This window comes from Ornithorhynchus anatinus, chromosome 4 (assembly GCF_004115215.2).
Source record: "Ornithorhynchus anatinus isolate Pmale09 chromosome 4, mOrnAna1.pri.v4, whole genome shotgun sequence".
Lineage (NCBI taxonomy): Eukaryota > Metazoa > Chordata > Mammalia > Monotremata > Ornithorhynchidae > Ornithorhynchus > Ornithorhynchus anatinus.
In genome coordinates this window covers 65,020,895-65,042,503 of record NC_041731.1, presented here as the reverse complement: position 1 = coordinate 65,042,503, position 21,609 = coordinate 65,020,895, and the positions used below count along the sequence as shown (strand labels likewise).

At 44.6% G+C, this 21,609-nt stretch overlaps 1 protein-coding gene across 5 annotated transcripts in view; it reads left to right on the top strand.

Annotated features, from left to right (window-relative positions):
* The window catches only part of AZIN1 (antizyme inhibitor 1), a 51,546-nt gene that overhangs the window by 7,167 nt on the left and 22,770 nt on the right, over nt 1-21,609 (top strand). For 3 of the 5 annotated variants that reach the window (XM_029062523.2, XM_029062519.2, XM_029062520.2), the window contains exon 2: nt 5,044-5,181. The gene's annotated coding sequence lies outside the window, so the exon portion shown is untranslated. Of the gene's footprint in view, nt 1-5,043; nt 5,182-9,565; nt 9,715-11,254; nt 11,400-21,609 lie in introns of all 5 variants that reach the window. The other 2 variants (XM_029062521.2, XM_029062522.2) reach the window with 2 other exon arrangements.

The window sequence follows — 21,609 nt, the reverse complement described above, 5'->3', positions numbered from 1 at the left end:
AAAGGACAGAAGTAAAGACGGTCCTGACCGGACCGCGACTATTCTCCATCCCTTTTCCCCATCTCCTATCAGTGCATGTCTTCGGCCAGGATACCGGCCCATCGCTTTCCCTGATTTATTTTCTTGACGCTTTTGTGAATATCTCAACTGAGGAATCTCCCGATGGGTGACAGGTGAGCCTCAGTCATCAGACCTCATGAACCACCCAAAATCTGTGAAGTGATTGATTCTGACCATCACTATAATCAATAGAACTCATTGTGTTCAGAGATAGACGCAGAAGGCATGATCCCTGCCCTCAGGAATTCACCATCTAGCAGGGGAGACTTTTCAGTACTATAAAGAGTAGGGAAATGGCAAGGAAAGTGCTCCAGGTGGCTGAGTGCATAACTGATTTGCTCAGTACCGCTTGCGTTTCGTGTCCGTCATCCCTGCCACTTACTTGCCCAGAGGGCTACAAATGAGTAAGCAGGGCTGTAGCCCATTGAGGTACACACAGGTGTGTGTTTTGTTCTGGGTGTTTTTTGTTTTTAATATTAGACCCAGCAACAGCCAAAGTGACTGTCTCATCATTCAAATGTTGTGCCTCGGTGCTCTAACCCAGCAGATGGTTGCCTAGATAGCCACTGTGGTCTTCACCGCCCATGTTAGTCAGCTGTTTTTCAGGATTCTTGCTAGGCCTGTCTACCTTGTAGCATGCCTTAAGTGGTAGTTCTCCAGGCAGAAGGCTTCATCACTCATGGCCCAGTCCCAACAGGCATTCCTCTCCTCGCAGAGACAGAATGGGAATCCAGGGCTCCTGTTCTCTGGGCCCATGTTCTTTCCACCAGACCAGCATCAAGACTCACCACTATTTTCCTGGAATTTCAGGCAGGGGATGTGTCTGGTCTACTGTACTCTCCCAAGTGTGTAGAATAGGGCTTTGCACACAAGCGCTCAATAAATACCTTTGACTGATTGGCTGAAAAACCAATCTGTTGCATATCCTGCTAATAAGACTCTCTTCACTCTCACCCCAAACCTAAAGTCATATGCAAATAGACATCCCAGTGTTGGTATCTTGGTTGCCGAAGGTAGCCGATGCTTTTTGGCAGCACTCTTGATAGCTGTACTATTGAGAAATGCACTGCTCTCCTTGGTTGGGCAAGGGGCTTCTGAAGGTGTCTCAATATCTGTGCAAGTAGATATTGTGGCCTAGCAGAAAGAACCCAGGACTGGAAATCAGGAGAGCGGGGTTCTAATGTCAGCCCTGCTACCAGCCTGCTGTGACCCTTGGACAGGTCATTTTAACCTCTGTGGACCTCAACTTTGTCAGCTGGCCTCCAGGACCCAATGGCACAGGAGAAAGACTGTTCCATCTCCGTGCCACCGTGTCTTTCAACTTTTAGAATGGTCAAAAGGTCATCACTGGAACTGGAGGACTGCTGATCTGAGTCACGAGGTGCTTTTCTATTTTTGTTAGTGTATAATAATGATGATAACTGTGGTATTTGTTAAATGCTTACTGGTGTGCCAGTCACTCTACTAAGCGCTGGGGTAGATACAAGCAAATTGGGTTGAACACAGTCCCTGTCTCATATCAGGCTCACAGTCTCAGTCCCCATTTTACAGATGAGGTAACAGGCACAGAGAAGTGAAGGGACTTGCCGAGTGGTAGAGCCGGGATTAGAACCCACGACCTTCTGAATCCCAGGCCCGTGCTCTGTCCGCTACCATGTTGCTGCTTCTGTGTCTGTCACCAACTCCCTGCACCCCCTGCCTTATTCTTGGATGAATAAGGCCAGAGACTGTATCTGTTACCTCGTTTCATCTGTCGCTCTTTCCTAGCACTTAATACAGTGCTTTGCACATAATAGTTAATAAATGTTATTTCTACTGTCATGGGGATAGAATAGATTGTGAGCTCCACAAGGGACAGGGTGTGGGTCCACTCTAACCTTTTGTCTCAGTGCTTAGCATATTGTTAGTGCTTAAATGCCATAATATCTGTTCAGTGTGGAAAATCTGTCTCTCGACACCATACGCATGTACACTTAGATGACGTCTGACCAGTTGCATCATTTAATACAAAGAACAGCTATTTATGCATATGCAGTAGAAAATGGATTATCCCAATTGGCCTTGAAACAGATGTCCATCTGGAATAGTTGGGGAGGTAAATGAATGAGGCCAGACAGTTATCCGATGTGGAATAACTGACAAATTCTCAGCGGGCCAATTCCCCTTTACCTCCTCCAACCTGTGCGCCGCCCCCAACACACAGTCTCACCCTCTCTCTTACCCCGGCAAGGCCGATGGAGACCTGTAATGTTTATTTTTAAATGTTGAGTATGTGGGTATGCCTACTTGTACGTCTTCTGGTTATTTCTTAATATGCAAGTAAGTGGGCAATTAAAAGCAGGACTGGCCTCTGGAATTATTTGGGCAAAAGCAGGAACTGGTGGCTTCCAGCTTTCCCCCTCTTCCTTCTTCCCCTGCTGGAATAGCAAGCTGACGTGGCAGTAGTGCCCAACTTCTTGGGTCACAGTAGAAGGCAGGTCTCTTTCCTTGGTTGAGGATAGTGGGATCTAGGGTCTATTGCCCCAAACTCCTGTTTTGTTCTTTTAGTTGTATTTATTGAGCATTTACTGTATATAGAGCACTGTACAGAGCACTTAGGAATGTACACTATAACAGACACATTCCCTACCCATGATGAACTTACAGTCTAGGGGCGGGGGTGAGGGAGAGACAGACCCGAATATAAGTAAATTAGAGATATGTACACAAGTGCTGTGGAGTTGGGATGGGAAGATGAATAAAGGGAGCAAGTCAAGGTGTCACAGAAGGGATTGGAAGAGGAAGGAGGAGGGTTTAGTCAGGAAAGTCCTCTCGGAGATGTGCCCTCAATCCTTCAATAAGGCTTTGAGCAGTGGGGAGACTAATTGTCGGCTTTTTTTTCCCTTCTTAAAAAGTTCAGCCCATGTCTCCTTACCACTCAGTCCCCTCCTTCCTTACGTCACTGACTTTCTACTTCAACCCAGTCTGCACACTTTGCTTTTCAGTCAATCAATGATATTAAGCACTTACTGTGTCCAGAGCAGTGTGCCAAGGGCTGGGGAGAGTACAATACATTAAAGTTGGTAGACCTGATACCTGCCTACTTACCATGCCTCAGTCTCGTGTATCTCGCCGCTGACCCTTCGTTCGTGTCCTGCCTCTGGCCTGGATCTCTATCCCCTCTTCCTGTCAGTCAGATCACAACCCTTCCCAACTGCAAAGCCTTATTAAAACTACATCTCCTCCAAGTGGCCTTCTCCAATTTAGCCCTCTCCTTCCAGACTCACTCTCCCTTCTGCATCACCGTTGCATCTGTGCTTGGATCTGTGCCTTTAAGCTGATGGTGTTTACCCCACAGCACTTATGCACATCTGTTATTTATTTTTATGAATACTTGTCAACCCTCTATAGATCATAAGCTCTTCGTGGGCAGGGAATGTGTCTACCAACTCATATTGTACACTCCGAAGAACTTAGTTCAGTGTTCTGTACAGTTAGGGATCAGTGAATACCATTGATTGATTTCAGAAGTGGGCAATTCATTCAGTTGTATTTATTGAGCGCTTCCTATGTGCAGAGCACTGTACTAAAGCGCTTGGAAAGTACAGTTTGGCAACAGATAGAGACCATCTCTACCCAACAATGGGTTCACAGTCTAGAAGGGGGGCGGGGGGCAATGAAGGTCTCAGGTGAGTGGGAAAGGGGCAATTTGGCTAATTCACCTGGATCTTGCCATTTGGTTACACACTGGAATTGGGGACCAAGCAATCAAAGTAGACTCTTTGGGGGTGAAACCACTGCATAGCTTTGTTTTTTTCATGGCTCATTTTAGAGCCTTATTCTGACAGTTGTCAGGGTGCAGTTCTTGAAGGCCCTTGAAGCCTGCCACCCTAAACATCAAGCCTCTGCTGTAACTTGACTAAAGAAAAGCAGCTGTAAAATGTGTCCTTGGGACTCTAATTTTTTCACTCTTTCTGGGCCTTTGACTTTGTTATAGGTAGGGTAGACATAGCAGTGTCAGAGGTGGGCTAGTATTTTTGGCTCTTTCCAAGGTGGGCAGCTTGCCATCTGGGAGATTGGAAAGAAACTCCAAAGGATTGAAAAATATTAAGGAGATGCGCTAAAATGATGTGGAGTAGCTGAAGAAAGAACACGACCTAGAAGCTGACCAGTTTATGCCAGTTCTCATAGTAAATATTTTCGGGTGGTTTTATTTTATTTTAAAAACTGGATGTTTATCCAACCATATTGGTTTATTTGTACAAAGCATTTTTAAAGGTGAGGCTAGGGATTGCATCAATCTGAAAATACACTCCGGTGAAGTGAAATTCCACTCTTGACTTGGCATCTTTATTTTTCGGCTACAGTCCAGATCCTTGCCTTCATTCCTTTAACCTGTTTACTCTTGGTCATTTAGGCTGCCATTTTAATGATATGAATTTAAACTTCCTTGAGGTCCTTTCAGGCTTTTTCAGAGCACTTTTGGATTTCTCATGACAATTTACCATATCTAAGGTCAACAGTTCCAACTTCCAGATTAAACAAAAACTGATGCTTCAAAGTTCCTAGTTGAACCTTTTAAGTAACTTTAACGTCATACTTTGGGGGTAGTTGTTGGGCTAGGAAAATGAGCCCAATCATGGGTGTCAGGAGACCCAGGCTTCTAGGCTCGACTGCCACCTGCCTGCTGTATGGCCTTGGGCAAATCACATGACTTCATTGTGCCTCATTTTCCTCAGCTGTAGAGCACACTGGCTCCCTACCTTGTAGATTGTGAGCCATGGATAGGACAGAGACTGTGACCGTTTTGATGATCTCGTATCTACCATAGTGCTGGGCACAAGTAGCCACTTACTAAATATCGTGATTACCGACCACTCAGATGTTTGGAAAAGTTGTGTGGTTTTTAATTTTTCTTGCCGTTCCATGTCGCATTCTTGAGGTAAGAACACTTTCTAATTTTGTGTTTTTTGGGTTTTTTTCTCTCTCTCTCTCTCTCTCTAGGGCGAACTTTCTGACCAGGTATACAACTATCCAGAAGGTCTAGGAGAAGTGCTTTATAGAGAGCAGTTCGACTTCAACGCCGAGCCACCTTGGGAACCTAGCTGATGATAGGGGGGTTCCATCTCCTAACTTGTCCATGTAAGTCCTCTGACTTTCCACTACCTCGGGTACATCGGCAAGTCCCAGAGCACCACTGTAAGACTGTTGAGCCCCAGAGCGGCTTTGTACGGGAAGGGTGTTGCGCTGCTGTGGCGTTTCATTGTGCACCCTGATCTCAAAGGGCGTGGACCTCCTTTGCTGGGTCTGTCTGTGTTACTTGCCAATTGCCAGCTCACTGCCATAAATAGTTTTATCTGAGATCTTAAGTTCAGTATTGAGCAGACGCTATACCAACTGCAAATGAATTTCTGGGGGTGGAGGGAGTGTTTGAAAAGCACTGTTTACTCTGATCATATTGAAATGGTATCCTTGTAGGTTGGTAGCATTATTTAACTCAGTATGATCAGTGTGCAGTCTTAGAGATTCATTTATGGGCTTTTTAATGTCATTGTAATTTTCAGGAGAGGGTGTTATGAGCAACATCTAAGTTAACTGGGGAATGGGATTTAGCATTTATTCAAGGGAAATGTTGGCTTATCAGGAAGTAATTATCAAATTGTCTAGTAATGGATATTTTCATTTGAGCCACTGGATAAAACTGTATAAATATTGAATTTCTTAAAAAAAACAAAACAAAACACCTTGCCATCTTTAAAAATAACTTTTTTAAATGTCTATTTTAGACCTTATGGGGTGGAGAGATTTTGTGTTGGTTTTTTTTTTTCCATGGTCTGCGTGATTGTGGAGACCACAGGGAATATTATGTTAGTCATTAGTAGCAAGACTCTACCAGAAAATTGGGTGTGCCAGTGGGCCTATTGTGTTTGTGGTAGGGTCCTCAGACATTCTGGCTTTGTTTTTATTTGATAGGATCTGTTTAACTTTATTCTTGTGCTGTGATGCATGTGTCTCATTTAGAACTTTTACTCGTGTGCAAATTAAATAGACGATGACCTTTAACTTGATTATTGAGATGTCATTAACCTTATACTAAAGCTAGCCAGTTCTTTAAGCTTTAGGAAGAGAATGTTTAAGGTTATTGCTTTTATAATGCTTAGGTTATTCATAAAGGTGGTAATCAGTTGCCGCTCCTAGCGGGTCTCACATATTACAAATTATTTCCATAATGAACAAAATTATTTTTAAATACTGATCACCTAATATGATTTTCTCCCCCTGCACCCCAAAATGGGTTTCATATTAATTTTTTGGAGACTTTTCTTTGTGAAGTCTTCCTTCCTTGAGGCTTTCTACCTATTCTGAGATTACCAGGAGCCTGATTTTTTTTTTTGGTCTAGTGTCTTTGCTCATGGATCTGATTCGAGGCCAAGATGTTGTGAAAGTTCTTTTGGAATTTTGTTGCCTCTTCATAAAAGGCTCATTTATGCATGAGTCCTCATTAGCTTCCGGTGGGTACCATATTCTGCTTTTTCCATTTGAGTGGCATCACCGTGGCCAAGACTGGCAAACTAAAAATGCTTTTCCTTCTGGAAAGGGAGTAGGGATGAAATGATAAGATTATTCCTGTTTACAGTGGCTCTTGATTCACTCTGTTCAAACTGAAAGTGAACCTGTGTACCTTCTTAATATAAAGGGACCCACCCAAGATGTGTGTGTGTCTCCCAGAGTCAGAGAAAGAGATGTCATTGCAGAACTCTTTGAAGTAGTTATTTCTGCCCCTTTTTTCACTTCATTTATAGCAACTGATTGTCGACTTTTTGATGAAATGCAAGGTTTTTAGCTAGACTGTGCGTTCTTGTGAGGTTATCACGGATTAGTGGTAGTGTCCTTTTAAATAGATACCCTTCCCCTTCCTCTCCTCATTCCCCAGGAAGTTTCCGTGATGTTCATTCATGCATTCATTGTCATATTTATTGAATGCTTACTATGTGCGGAGCACTGTACTAAGTGCTTGGAAAATGCAGTGCAGCAATAGACACAGTCCCTGTCCCCAAGCTCACAGTCTAGAGGGAATAATTATGGCATTTAAGCGCTTACTATGTGCCAAGCACTGTTCTAAGCACTGGGGTAGATACAAAGTATTCAGGTTGTCCCAAGTAAGGCTCAAATCTTAATCCCCCTTTTACCGATGAGGTAACTGAGGCACAGAAAAGTGAAGTGGCTTGCCCAAGGTCACACAGGAGACTGAGCCCGTGCTCTTTCCAAAGGTACTATTGCCACGCTGCTTCTACAGAAAACAATGATACATCCATTCCATGTCCCTTAAAGTAGTTTTCACCACCTTTCGGTCACTTTGCCTGAGAAGGCTTGGGCCATGGAAAATAGGGGTCAGAACCTCTAGCCAACGGGTCTGCTTAGGGAAAGAGAAGCAACAGAGCCAACATTTGAGAAGGAGCTGGCTATGGAGGTGGCAGGGGTAGCACGAACACTGGCAGGAATGGTTGGCTGGGAAAGGAGGAGGCTTGGGACACCCCCTGTTGTCTCCCCCCACTGTTTGTGTTTGTATATGTGAATTTCTTAAGTTAGTCTGGTCATAGAAATAACCGATTAGTCTTTCACTTGGGATGAGTGGAAAAACTCCTCTGACCTGATTAAAAATGTAGGTACTGGGGGATAATTTAACAATTAACAGCAAATCTTCCCAACTGATGTTAATGCCACAGCATTAGAACTCTTGGAGCGCCATTGGAACCCTGGCATTTTGGATTTCACTCTCTTTCCCTGCTCCTAAACTGTGAGGAGCATGCCTGTACAGATGTGGAAAAAAAACAAGCTAACGGGGGTGACCGAAGCAGTGAGAAGCATCAACTTCGGCAACCTGGTTGAACGAAAAGTGTAGGTGGGCAAGCGACACCTTTTTCAACCGCGGCTGGTTGGGCCCCAGTGAAAGTAGAGCAGAGGCACTTAATTCCAAGAACTTCAGGTAGTCTTCTCCACAGTGGCTTCTCCCTGCCTCGGAACCAGCTGTGCATCCTGACTGTAACTCTCACACACCTCTGGACTTGGAAGAGTGCTACCTGCATCCATTGTTGAAAGTAGGAGATGCTGTGGATCAAAACCGCTATTTCTGAGCTAACCCAAATCTGGCCTGCAGGATGAATTGTGTTCTTGTCTGGAGTAATGGCTACTTTTACCAGCTCCTCCCGTGCATCTTGAGGCCAGAAGAGGCAGTGGCCCTTTTAAAGAAACTGAGCTGTAAACTTTGATTTAGGTTTTCCAATACTCCTGCTAATTATGGGGCCCAGACATCTATTTTTATGAATAGCTCTATTTTTAGTCCAGTGACCTGTCATTCCAAGAAGGATCTTCAGATTACCCCAAGGATTTGCTTTTGAGGCTAAGAGGAATGAGTGCCTGCCCTTCTTTCTTACCCTCTGGTCTCTTAATTCAGCTTGGGGAAATCCTGTCCTAAGACAGGCTGTTTGTTCTCAAGTAGCATGCCAATCCAACTCAGACTTAGTTGGGGTGTGTTCCTTGTGTGTTTCCCCAAAACCAAGGTTAAATTACATACTACTTTTGCCCAAATATAAAGCAGAACCACCTGGTGTTTGAACTGTTGGAAAACATATTGGGGAAAAGCTGAGAATTCTAGAAGTTGGATTGATCCTTCTTGATTTCAGTATTAACAATTTCTCACGCGGACCTGAAATGGTAAAAACTCATCCAGAATATCGTCGAGTAAATGGTTGCAATAAAACCTCACATCTTGGACTGTGAGTCCTTATGTGTATGCCCCAGCATTTAGCACAGCGTCTGCCATATCGCAAGTACTTAATAAATGCCATCGATTTATTATCCGACAGCAAATGGGCTGAAATGATCTCCTCTTCTCCTCTGATGGCCCAGATCTCCGTGTCTTCCAAGAATTTGGTGTTCCTGGGGAGCCTGGTCTTATAAAGAGACTTCAAAGAGTATCTTCTCACAACTTTACTTTTGCTCTAGTGCTTAAAAGGTGGAATATTTGAGGCTGAGAAGTTGTCTGGTCCATTGTGCTATATCTGAAAAGGAGAATGATTTAAAATGTCTGATCTGCAAAATTGGTGCAGCCTCTGATTCAAAGTGCTAGAGAGGATTCAGATACTCAGTTTGTAAAAAAAAAAAAAAAAAAAAATTTTTTTAATTGTCTCTCTCTTGGTTCAGGGAGACTTGTGTGGTGGCTGGTTTCAAAGGTACTCTATAGATCTTTTTGAAGCTTGTTCAATTTAGCTGAAAATCACGTGCCGTAAAAGTACCTATGCCTTTCACTTGGACAAATGGATGCTTGGTTTCTCCTGACAAGAATGTTCGAAACTGTGGTGTCTAAGAAAAAATGAAGAACTTGGAAATAGAAACTTGTAAGATCTAATGTTGTGGCAGATAAACACATAATTGCTGGGCACCATGAAGAGTATAGAAAACAAAATAAAGGGCAGAATTTTGCCCCTATATAAAAACACGGTTTACTCATCTTGTTGTACTGCAGCATCCAGAATGGCACACATCTTAGGAAGGACAAATAACGCTGGAGAAGGCACAGCAGAGGATCGTCAAAGTGGTTAGTGGATTGGAGCAACTTCTATCTGAGGATCACCTGAAAGATTAGCACCCTAATTGGAAAAGACAAACAGAAAGGTAAAGAGTTAAAGGGAACGTGACTGAAGTTAACAAAAGAGTTTGGAAAGGGCACATATGGAATTGTGAATTTTATTGATTCACACCACTGGAATTACAAGGAAACATTTTACCCGGCAAGTGGGAGCAATTGGGAATTTATCACAGGAAACTGTATAGGCCCAAAATAGGAGCCAGGTTTGCATAAATTCATCCAGAGACTGATAATATCTGGCACACCACTAACCATTGAGGTGAGTGTCCACGAGGGCAGTCTTCACATGCAACCAACCATTCTTTTGCCATAACTAGGGAGAGGAAAAACCTGGCTCATATGTTAAGCTAGTCAGAGCAGCCCAAACTTCACCCAGTTTGCAACTAAAGAATGAGTCATTGGTACTTGTCTTCCAAAGGCTTTTCCCAGTGCTCGTTTGGAAGCAGACACCTTTTTGTTCTGTGTATCTTTGGCACTCATTTCCAAGATACTGAAGATGTCTCTCTTTCTTGCCCCCGGCCTACAGTTCTCTCGACTCTTAAGCTCACTGTGGGCAGAAAATGTTTCTGATATACTGTACTATCCCAAACGCTAAGTACAGTGCTCTGCACACAATAAGTGCTCAATAAATGACAGACTGACACCCCTCAAAAAAAAAAAAGGGGACTCCTTGGAATGTTTCTAATTTTGGTTAGGAAGCAGTTCTTGTTCCAAGCCTATTCTGATTAACCATTTCATAATTTCAGGTCACATTCCATACAGAAATATTTTGTTATTGTTGTTTCTCCAGTTTGCTAAACATCATCTAAATCTATAATAATGTCAGAGTATTTACTAGTCAGCTCAAAAAGTCAAAAAAGGGCTACCTTCTGTTTTTCCTTTTGTATGACCCGCTTTGGGTTATTTTTTTCCATAGCCCCTCAGATAGACTCATGCCCAGATGGAGGACAGTACACAGTGTCCTCCTCTCTTCCCCATTAACTGGAAAATGCCCAGGTAACAGGGAAGAGAGTTGGGCAGGCCAATAGGTTACATATGGGGCTGGGTGATTCCTTTGCCTCTGTTACCACTTTTTAAATTCTCTAGATAGTAAACACAAAAGTCTACTAGAAACCTGAGGTGATCAAAAAGAGTAAGCGTTATTTTTTCCCATTTATATGCAACATGGCAATACTTTCTAGACATAAATTATTCATCTAAGAAGCCTGAATGATCAACTGTCTTTTTTTCTTCATTTTAATCATGAGGATGTCATTCTCAGAGTTACATATGATATGGAAGCATTTCTTAGAATTCTGTGTTTTCGAAAATCAATGACTTTTTAAAAACTGTGATAATACATTGGGAACGTCAGAAGATATCCTTTCAAAGTGGGTTGCTCCTAAAAACTAATTGCACTCTTCTCTGTTTAAATTCCTGTTTTGTTTTTTCTTCTCAGATTCTCATATTTTTCATAAATGGAAGTCCTTTTAGAGGAGTGATTGATGGCTTTAAGATTTGGTTTCCTTGTTAGGTGTCTCTGGAACATTATTCCCAGTCTTTCAGCTCTCCCTGTTCTACTTCCAGGGAGGTCTTCTCTTCAGAAATCCAAGAACTATATTCATCCAACTTGGTGTCAAGTGGGCTGTGGTTCCAGAATTGTCTTGTGATTATTTGAGAGATGTATCAGTTCATTCTGAAGTACAGTCAACTGTAGGAGCCTTTGTAGCAGGTGTGTAATAAGGCAAGTGCTTACCTGCTGTGATCATGAGTACGCTTGGAGCTGCTTTCTTGATTGTGAGGTCTCGGCCTCATGAAACGTCCCAAGGAACAATATGTGATTCTTTGGCGTCTTGGGTTACTTCGACAGCTACTAAGGGCCAGGTCACTAAATAAAACCCATAAACAAATGCACAGGAACTCTAGGGCTGATAGGTAACGAAGATATGAATGTCAGTTGGTAAACACAAACAGGAGGTACTCTGAAACCTATAGTATTTCAGCTGCGAGCAGAAACTAGTTTCACCACATAACAAAAGGAAGTACATAAGCCGAACCTACGTGCTGATCAAACTGCTATCTCACTCATTTCTTGACCGTGTTTCCAATTGTGAACATTGGATCATAGGTTCTTCGAAGTGCCAAAATCTTATGGTGGTACGACTAAGTCACTGCCACGGTTTAAAAGTGATTGTGTGCAAAGAAACTTACATCAAAACTTCCAATTTTTTTTTTTAATACATTCAGATATGGATTGTATGTTTTCATTACCTGTTTTGGATGGATACTATTAGGGATTGTTCTCCCCATAACATACATCTCTGTAGGTATTAGAAGTGGTTTTGTATGTGGCATCAGTTGACGACACAGGTACTATAAGCAAAGTTGTGGGGTTCTTCAATAACACAGCCCTAGAGGTAGTTTGATTCTTTAAAAAAAAATTCTGAAGTGGCATCTTCCATCATCAAAATAGAGAAATTGGGGCAACGGAACTACTGGGGTTAGTAGTTCCCCTGCTTGAAAGGGAAGGAGCAGATTTGCTTTTCTGTGGAATTCTGGATTTACCCTGAAGGAAAACACATCTGGCCCCAAAACTCTGGTTGATAATGGCCTGGAGAGATATGTGGAATGTGGTCATCTTTTGCTATCCAGTGGTAGATCTGGAAGTTGAAGCCGAATCTGCTGCTGTAACTAGTAAACATAGAGGGTAGAACAAAATGGCAAAATTCCAGTGAGAACTCCTCCCCCTATCCCCCTTGTGAGGCCAGGAAGCTGGACTTAAGTATGAAACGTTGAGGTAAACTTAGAAAGAGCATAGGGTTATATTTATGCAGAAAGAGGTGAGCTTTTTTTTTTTTTAGACCATCCTGTCATGATCTCTGAAACCTAAGATAGAGTATCTCATTATGGGTTTAGAGAAATTGGTACATGAGCATGTTGAACACAAGTCTTTGAAGCCAGTGCAGTTCAGATTAAGCAAACCTAGAAAGCTTTGACAATAGGATTCACAGAATAACCTCATTTGCTATATTAGTGCTACTATGCTGAAAATTGATGACTTGTTTTAGAGCAGTTAAAATTGGTCTTGTCCACTCCTAGAGACTCTCCATTGTTGATTTACCCACCTGGAACCAGGATACCTTCTGGCTCTGAGTCGGATGGGAAGGGATGGGGTTTGGGAGTCACGGCCTTTGCTGCTGGTTGCCCCCAAAGTGGTCGCTGGTCTCATTGTAAACCATTGCTCTTAAGTTTTCTCATCAGCAAAGAAAACTGGTGTGTGGACATTCCAGCTCCCAAATCCGTTAAATTCTTATGACATTCAGCCACATTGTAATTATCCCAGGCCTAGAAAGAATGGATGAAAAAAGATACTATAACAAAAAAAAATGCAAGTTTATTTGGTACATGTAAAGAATTTTATGAAGATGGTTGAGTTCAGTGTATATAGTAGATGCGGAATGAAAAATGACTTGGGTGTTTTGGATTTGCTTCAGACTTCATTGCCTGTGGGATAGGTACCAATCTTAGTAAAATGCACCACAGTCTGGTGTAACAAACCATATTTCTCATTTATGTAGATCATTTTTGGTTCCTCTTACAGTTACATTTTCAGGACTGCCAGAATCACAAGAGCCAAGAAAGCAGGACCCAAATTGGAAGGGAAGAAAGGCAGGGGACTGCCCCTAAGGGTGGTAAAAGGAGTAATTAATCAGTGGTATTTATTAAGCGCCTACTATGCAGAGCACTGTACTAAGTGCTTGGGAGAAAACGATATGACAATTAGCAGACACATTCCCTGAGGAACCAAATAGTAATAATTTTAAGCATCTACTGTGTGCAAAACACTATTCAGCACTGGGGGAAACATTACCTTTATAAGAATTAGACATGTTCCCTGGCTCCCCAAGGTACCTCACAGTTTAATAGGGATGGGAGAACTGGTGACAGACACATAAGGAAAAACAGACAAAAAATGAGTCAAGGACAGGAGTTAATAAGACCGGACTATTAGTGCACTGTGGCCAGAGGAGCGGATTTCAAGTTCCCCACCGTTCAGCTCGAGTCAAAATGGTCGGGGCCATTGCCCCGGCCATGATACAGTTATAAAAGTCTAAAGACCACCCCGCTGAGTCACACAGCTTAATCCCAGAAGTCTGGTGTAAAGAAATACCACTGTTGTGGACTCAGATAGCTGGAAGTTCTTCATCCTACCTACTGGTAGGGGCTGGTGGGTGTCTGTGCTGAGGAGATAGGCAGCCATCGCTCCCGTGCTACTCTGGGAAGACCCAGAGAGAGGTAACCTGGGGCAGATCTCTCGATGGATACCTCATGTTTAAGGGTCTGTTAAGTAAAGAACACTGTATTAAGCACTTGGGAGAGTACAATAGCTGTAAGACAGATCTCTGGCCAACAGGAACTTAGAACCTAACCGGGTAGGCTGACATGAAAAAAAAAAAAAAAAACTTAGGGAGGAGGAACAAGAGGACCCAAAGTGCAGTGGGAGGTTGTGAGTATGATGCCACTTGTGATTCTTAGAGATAATGATGGTGCATCAAAGGAGAGAGATCTCTCTTGTGGGAGACTGTTGAAAGTATTAAGCTGTACCAAGTGGGGTGCAGTTACTTAACGGTTAATTTCACCTTTCTGCTAAAGTCAATTGACTTATCGTCATGTTTAAATGTAGTAATCTGGTTTTCCAGGCCATCTGTTCTGCTCAGTGCTTCATAATTAAGGAGTCTGGGGAATTTGGAAAGGATTCAGGATAGAAATACCCAACCAAATATTTGAAAAATGGGTCCTCTGAGAATTTAGTTTGAAGAGTGTGCCAGGGTATCACTTTACTAATCATAAACTATAGAGGATCGTGACTTTCCACCTTCCCTACTAGAAAATCAACTTGCAACAAAAGAAAGGATTCTTTCTTGAGATGATGTAAAAGGAGCAACTCAGCACTAAGCACTAGGCTCTGATGAGGGGCATTGAATTACTACCTTCCGAAAGGAGAGAGCCACCTGTGTGGGGTGGCTTAGAAAACACCTGCTTGGAGAAGTAGTGTGCCTAGTGGATAGAGCCTAGTGCCTCATCCCCCTCTCCCCGTCCAGGGCCCCGCCACCTCCTTCCCATCCAAACCCTCCCCACCCCCCGCCCTTCCCCCCCCCCCTGCACCCACAGCTACTTTCAAGTGTGGCCTCTGGAACCCCCGCTCTATTACAGGTAAGCTACCTTTCATCCATGACCTTTTCCTCTCTCGCTCTCTCCTCCTCCTCGCCCTTTCGGAAACGTGGCTCTCTCCCGAAGACACGGTCTCCGCCGCTCCTCTCTCCAGCGGAGGCCTCTCCTTCTCCCACTCCCCCAGACTCACCGGTAAGGGAGGAGGCGTCGGCTTCCTCCTCTCGCCCCGTTGCCGCTTCCGCACTATCCCTCCTCCCCCCTCCCTCTCCTTCCCCTCCTTCGAAGCCCATATCATTCGCCTCTACCACCCCCTCCAGTTACTTGTCGCCGTCATCTACCGCCCTCCCGGTCCCACCTCCGACTTCTTCAACCACCTTGACCCCTTTCTCACCTTCCTTCTCTCCTTCTCTCTGCCCACTCTGATCCTCGGAGACTTCAACATCCATATGGATGTACCCGACGACTCCTCTGCCGCCCGCCTGCTATCCCTCCTCGACTCTGCCGACCTCCTCCTCCAGCATACCGCGCCCACTCACCGACTCGGTCACACCCTCGATCTCGTCATCTCCTACCGCTGCACTATCTCCTCCCTCACCGACTCTGAAATCCCTCTCTCTGACCATAACCTCACCTGCCTCATCTCTCACACTCCCTCCCCCTGCAAATCTTCGCTATTGCCCCACAGAGACCTCCACTCTCTCGATCCCATCCGTCTTTCCAATAGCATCTCTCCTCACCTTGCCGCCCTGTCCTCTCTTCCCACTCTCGATGATCAGGTCTCCGCTCTCAACTCCACCCTCTCTACTCATCTCGACTCTCGCCCCCCTTCCCTCCGCCGCTCTCGCTCCACTAACCCACAGCCCTGGATCACCTCCTCCGTCCGCCTCCTACACTCCTATGCTCGAGCTGCCGAGCGCTGCTGGCGAAAGTCCAAGCACCGAGCCGACCTCACACACTTCAAATTTATCCTTTCCTGCCTTAACTCTGCCCTCTCCTCCGCCAGGCAAAACTTCTTCTCCTCCCTCATCGACACGCATGCCCGTCACCCCCGCCGATTGTTCCGGACCTTTAACTCTCTCCTTAGGCCCCCTGTTCCTCCCCCTCCCCCATCTCTCACCCCCAATGATCTGGCCACCTATTTCCTCACGAAAATCAACACGATCAGGTCTGAGCTCCCCAAAGTCACCCCTCCGCCTCTCCCCTCCCCCCACCACCCCCCTCCCCTACTTTCCCATCCTTCCCTGCAGTATCTTGAGAGGAGATCTCCTCCCTCCTCGCAAGTGCCACCCCCTCCACCTACGCCTCGGACCCCATTCCCTCACCTTATTAAAACCATCGCCCCTGCCCTCCTACCTTCCTTAACTTCTATTTTTAACCACTCAATCTCCAAGGGCTCCTTCCCCTCTGCCTTCAAACATGCCCACCTCTCCCCCATCCTAAAAAAACCCGCTCTCGACCCCACTTCCCCCTCCAGTTATCGTCCTATCTCCCTACTACCCTTCCTTTCCAAAATCCTAGAACGAGTCGTCTACAATCGATGCTTAGAATTCCTTAACTCCCATTCTCTCCTAGACCCCTTCCAATCTGGCTTCCGTCCCCTCCACTTTACTGAGACTGCTCTCTCTAAGGTCACCCGTGACCTCCTTCTTGCCAAATCCAATGGCTCCTACTCCATTCTGATCCTCCTTGACCTCTCTGCTGCCTTTGACACTGTCGACCATCCCCTCCTCCTCCATACCTTATCCCACCTTGGCTTCACGGACTCTGTCCTCTCCTGGTTCTCCTCTTACCTCTCTGGCCGGTCATTCTCGGTCTCCTTCGCTGGAGCCTCCTCCCCCTCCCATCCTTTAACTGTTGGAGTTCCTCAAGGGTCAGTTCTTGGCCCTCTTCTGTTCTCCATTTACACTCACTCCCTCGGTGAACTCATTCGCTCTCACGGCTTTGACTACCATCTCTACGCAGATGACATGCAGATCTACATCTCCGCCCCTGTCCTCTCCCCCTCCCTTCAGGCTCGCATCTCCTCCTACCTCCTGACGTCTCCACCTGGATGTCGGCCCGCCACCTAAAACTCAACATGAGCAAGACTGAGCTCCTCATCTTCCCTCCCAAACCCGGTCCTCTCCCAGACTTCTCTATCACCGTGGATGGCACGACCATCCTTCCCATCTCTCGGGCCCGCAATCTCGGTGTCATCCTTGACTCGTCTCTCTCGTTCACCCCACACATCCTATCCGTTACCGAGACCTGCCGGTTTCACCTCTACAATATCGCCAAGATCCGCCCTTTCCTCTCCACCCAGACGGCTACCTTACTGTTACGGGCTCTCGTTATATCCCGGCTAGACTACCTTGTCAGCCTTCTCTCTGACCTCCCTTCCTCCTCTCTCGCCCCGCTCCAGTCTATTCTTCACTCCGCTGCCCGGCTCATCTTCCTGCAGAAACGATCTGGACGTGTCACTCCCCTTCTTAAACAACTCCAGTGGTTGCCTATCAACCTCCGCTCCAAACAAAAACTCCTCACTCTAGGCTTCGAGGCTCTCCATCACCTTGCCCCTTCCTACCTCTCCTCCCTTCTCTCTTTCTACCGCCCACCCCGCACGCTCCGCTCCTCTGCCGCCCACCTCCTCACCGTCCCTCGGTCTCGCCTATCCCGCCGTCGACCCCTGAGTCACGTCCTCCCGCGGTCCTGGAACGCCCTCCCTCCTCACCTCCGCCAAAATGATTCTCTTTCCCTTTTCAAAACCTTACTTAAAACTCACCTCCTCCAAGAGGCCTTCCCAGACTGAGCTCCTCTTCTCTCTCTACTCCCTCTTCCATCCCCCTTTACCTCTCCGCAGCTAAACCCTCTTTTTCCCCTTTTCCCTCTGTTCCTCCACCTCTCCCTTCCCATCCCCACAGCACTGTACTCGTCCGCCCAACTGTATATATTTTCTTTACCCTATTTATTTTGTTAATGAATTGTACATCGCCTTGATTCTATTTAGTTGCCATTGTTTTTACGAGATGTTCTTCCCCTCGACTCTATTTATTGCCATTGTTCTCGTCTGTCCGTCTCCCCCGATTAGACTAGACTGTAAGCCCGTCAAACGGCAGGGACTATCTCTATCTGTTGCCGACTTGTTCACCCCAAGCGCTTAGTACAATGCTCTGCACATAGTAAGTGCTCAATAAATACTATTGAATGAATGAATGAATGAATAGAGCATGGACCTGGGAGTTGGAAGGACCTGGGTTCTAATACTGGCTCCACCACTTGTCTGCTCTGTGGCCTTGGGCAAGTCACTTCACTTCTGTGCCTTTTCCCTCATCTGTAAAATGGGCATTAAGACTGAGCCCTGTGAGGGACATGGACTTTGTCCAACCTGATTAGCTTGTATCTGCCCCAGTGCTTAGTACAGTATCTGGCACATAGTAAGCACTTAATACCATTTTACCAAAAATAAATGGAGGCAGGGAGTTGACTAGTTGGGCTATGAGATTTTCTTGATGTCATGTTCCTTATACTTTGGGTGTGAGGGCAAACTTGTCTGTCCAAGAATGACAAAACAATCTATAGAGAGTGCTTTGGGACTTGAGAGTGGACTTAAGAAAAGTAGTGGCTATCCACTCTCTTCTGTTGTAACTGTGTGCATTGAGAATTTAGGAAATAGGGAATGTTCTTCCCATATGGTATGATTGTCTGGTTATCAGTATAATGTCAAAAAGAGATAGTCATGTGTGCATGAGGCTGTCCAAGCAGGAGAACTACAACCTGAGTAGTTTGGATGGTTTTTTTTCCTGTTTGTTTTTGTTTTGTTTTTCGTTTAGTTTTTTTTTTTTAATTTTCATTACATGGTTCTTTGGGAACACAACCACTGTGTTAAGAGAGAAGTGACTGGTTAATAATAACTATCTAAATGCCAGTCACTGTACTAGGTACTGGGGTAGATACAATATAAGCAATCCCTGACCTGTGTAGGCTAGGACGCCGACTAACTCCCAGACCACAGTTGCATAGTGAAAAAATTCACTTAAATATACTGAAAGTGTCAATTATGTAATCTGGTTCAGCAGTTTACCACCATAAGACTTAGGTGCAGCATTTAATTCTATTAATGTCAGTGTATAATTTGGAGTGTTGCATCACTAAAGTGCATGTGTGACTCTGAATCTCCATAAAAATGGGACAGGAAAAGATTCTAGAAAGCCGACCCTGGATCCAGTGACTGTTGTGGCAGCTCCCTTCTCCTTTTGCTGCTGCTGACCTGCTTCGTGCTAAGCTCTGGAGGAGGTGAGCATTCTGAAGAGCTTAGCAAGAAGTAAGTCTGCAGCCCCAAGATCAGGTAAGAAAATAAATGAGTCCCTGTCACTGCAATAGGTGAAAACTAGAGGGGGCTCTGTGGAGGATGTCGGAGCCTGGGCTCTGCCTTTCTGCTTTCGGTCATAGTGAGAGTTTGTGTGGTGGGTGCGTGGGGGTTTTGTGGGGGAAAGGGAATGTGAAGATGGGAGGACAGGCTGAAAGCCGAAGGCTACTCCTGCCCTCATATCCTTCACCCTAGATGAAGTAGAACAATTCCGTTGGCACACACCTTTCAGTCTTAAGGTTGAATAACTTCCTGTTTTCCTGAAACCTGTCTCCTCACCTGCAGGCTGAAGTTCACCAAGAAAGGTTAGGGGTTGGATTTGGTTTAAAGTATCATGTGACCGAAGAATAGTTCCCTTAATACTTTCCATGAAATGTAGCTGCGGCTGGCCATCTAGCTGGCCATCCAACTGTAGTCCATCCCGACCCAACTCTTAAATCCACCTCGCCTTCCTTTGTCGGAAACAGTTGCCGGTAGTGCTCTTTATAGATGCCCTTAGATTAAGTGAAAACTACTGGTATGGTACTTGACAAGCCTCCAAGAAAATACTGCAGAGTATTTTTAGAGGTGTTTGTAACCTTATCCTTCCAGTATTCCACGGGAAATGCTTAGTACTATGTGGCAGAGCTTTATAAAAAAAAGTAGTGCGTGCTCATCTTTATGAATTGAACAAACAAGGGATTGGGGTGGCCTCATCTGAATCAAGCAGCAGCCTTCAGCCGTGTGCAGAGCACTGTTCTAAAAGCTTGAGAAAATAAGAACAGAACTTAGGATACTTAACCCCTGCCCTTACCCATACCTAGAATGCAGTGGAGAAGAGAGGCACAAAAATAAATTGAAGATAGGAGACAGGAATAGGGTAACCAAAGATAGATAAGTGCAATGGGGTAGGAGAGGGAAGCAAGTTACCGATGGACTTAGATGGAACAGAAGTATTGAAGTGACAGTTGGAGCGTCATAGATTGGAAAGATTAGAAGTTCATTAGGGAAGGGCTTTTGGAATAAGTGCATCTTCAAACTGGCTTGAAAGCTGGGAAGAGCAATTTAAATTGTTGAAATTTTTCCATTGGAAGGTCTTCTGGCTTAGATTAAAATGATAGATTTGAATTATGATTTAAATATTGGTTTTCCTTAATGTAATAATTGTTATCACCACAACAGGGATGTAATTATTCAGAACTTCGATATGTTTTTTTTCATTGAAAACACGCATGCATTTGAAAGCTGTTTAATTTTAGTCATATCAACCGAATTATGATTTGGTTATTTTATATCCCAATCTTAACTGAAGTAGAAAGTGGTGACTTTATTGGGATGAGACAGTTTCCAGTCGACAAGAATCAATCATGGATATTTAGAAGATGTTTTTACTCTTGAAGTAATTCAAAAAAATTAATTGGTTAATGAAAATACCAAGTCTATTTCTTTGGTATTTTGGTTCAACTTGTGAAACTATCCACAAATTCCTTCTCCAAGTTCATATCCCTTCCACCCCCAACAATTCTCTGTAAGCGAACAGTTCTAGCATTGAAACAGGCAAAAGTCCCTGCATAAGCAGTCTTTAAAGGTCAAGTTGATAGTACATTGGTTACTTCAGTTTCACTTTGCACTTTCAGGAAGAGGTAAGTACTTGACTATCCACAAACTTGGGGAGAAGCGAAACAATCGAGTAGGTAATGGAGAGAAGCAGCGTGGTTCAGTGGAAAGAGCACGGGCTTTGGAGTCAGGGCTCATGAGTTCGAATCCCAGCTCTGCCACTTGTCAGCTGTGTGACTGTGGGCAAGTCACTTAACTTCTCTGTGCCTCAGTTCCCTCATCTGTAAAATGGGGGTTAAGACTGTGAGCCCCACGTGGGTCAGCCTGATTCCCCTATGTCTACCCCAGCGCTTAGAACAGTGCTCGGCACATAGTAAGCGCTTAACAAATACCAACATTATTATTTTTCCCTCCAAAACAAAGATCCACAGTTGAAAATACAACAATGCAGTTACGCTTATTTGTTGCAGCTGTTGAAAGTTTAGTAGAAAGCACTAAAACACAATAATTTTAAAATTTATATATGTGGCTCTTTCATACTCAGAACCATTTCTTAAAATGCCTCTCCCAAAAGCAGTCATATTTTGACCTAGGCAGGGCTCTGTCTGTACATTCTGAAACTGAAAGGGTGGACTACTTGTAGTGTCGGATTTTCTGTGGAATCTTACTTGATCCTTCTAAAGTAAAAATAACTTCAGTCAGCTCTGGGGGTGGTGAGGGGGAAAGGAATGGTGTGGCTAATTCCCTTCCTTTCCCACCCCCAACCCACCTCTTCCAGCTCTGCTACAAATCTCATCATCCCACATTCACACTCTTTCCTCACACTTTTGGCTTCATCTCTCAGGAGAGCTTTCCAGCTGAGAAAGATATTTGACAAGGGGTCGAGGGG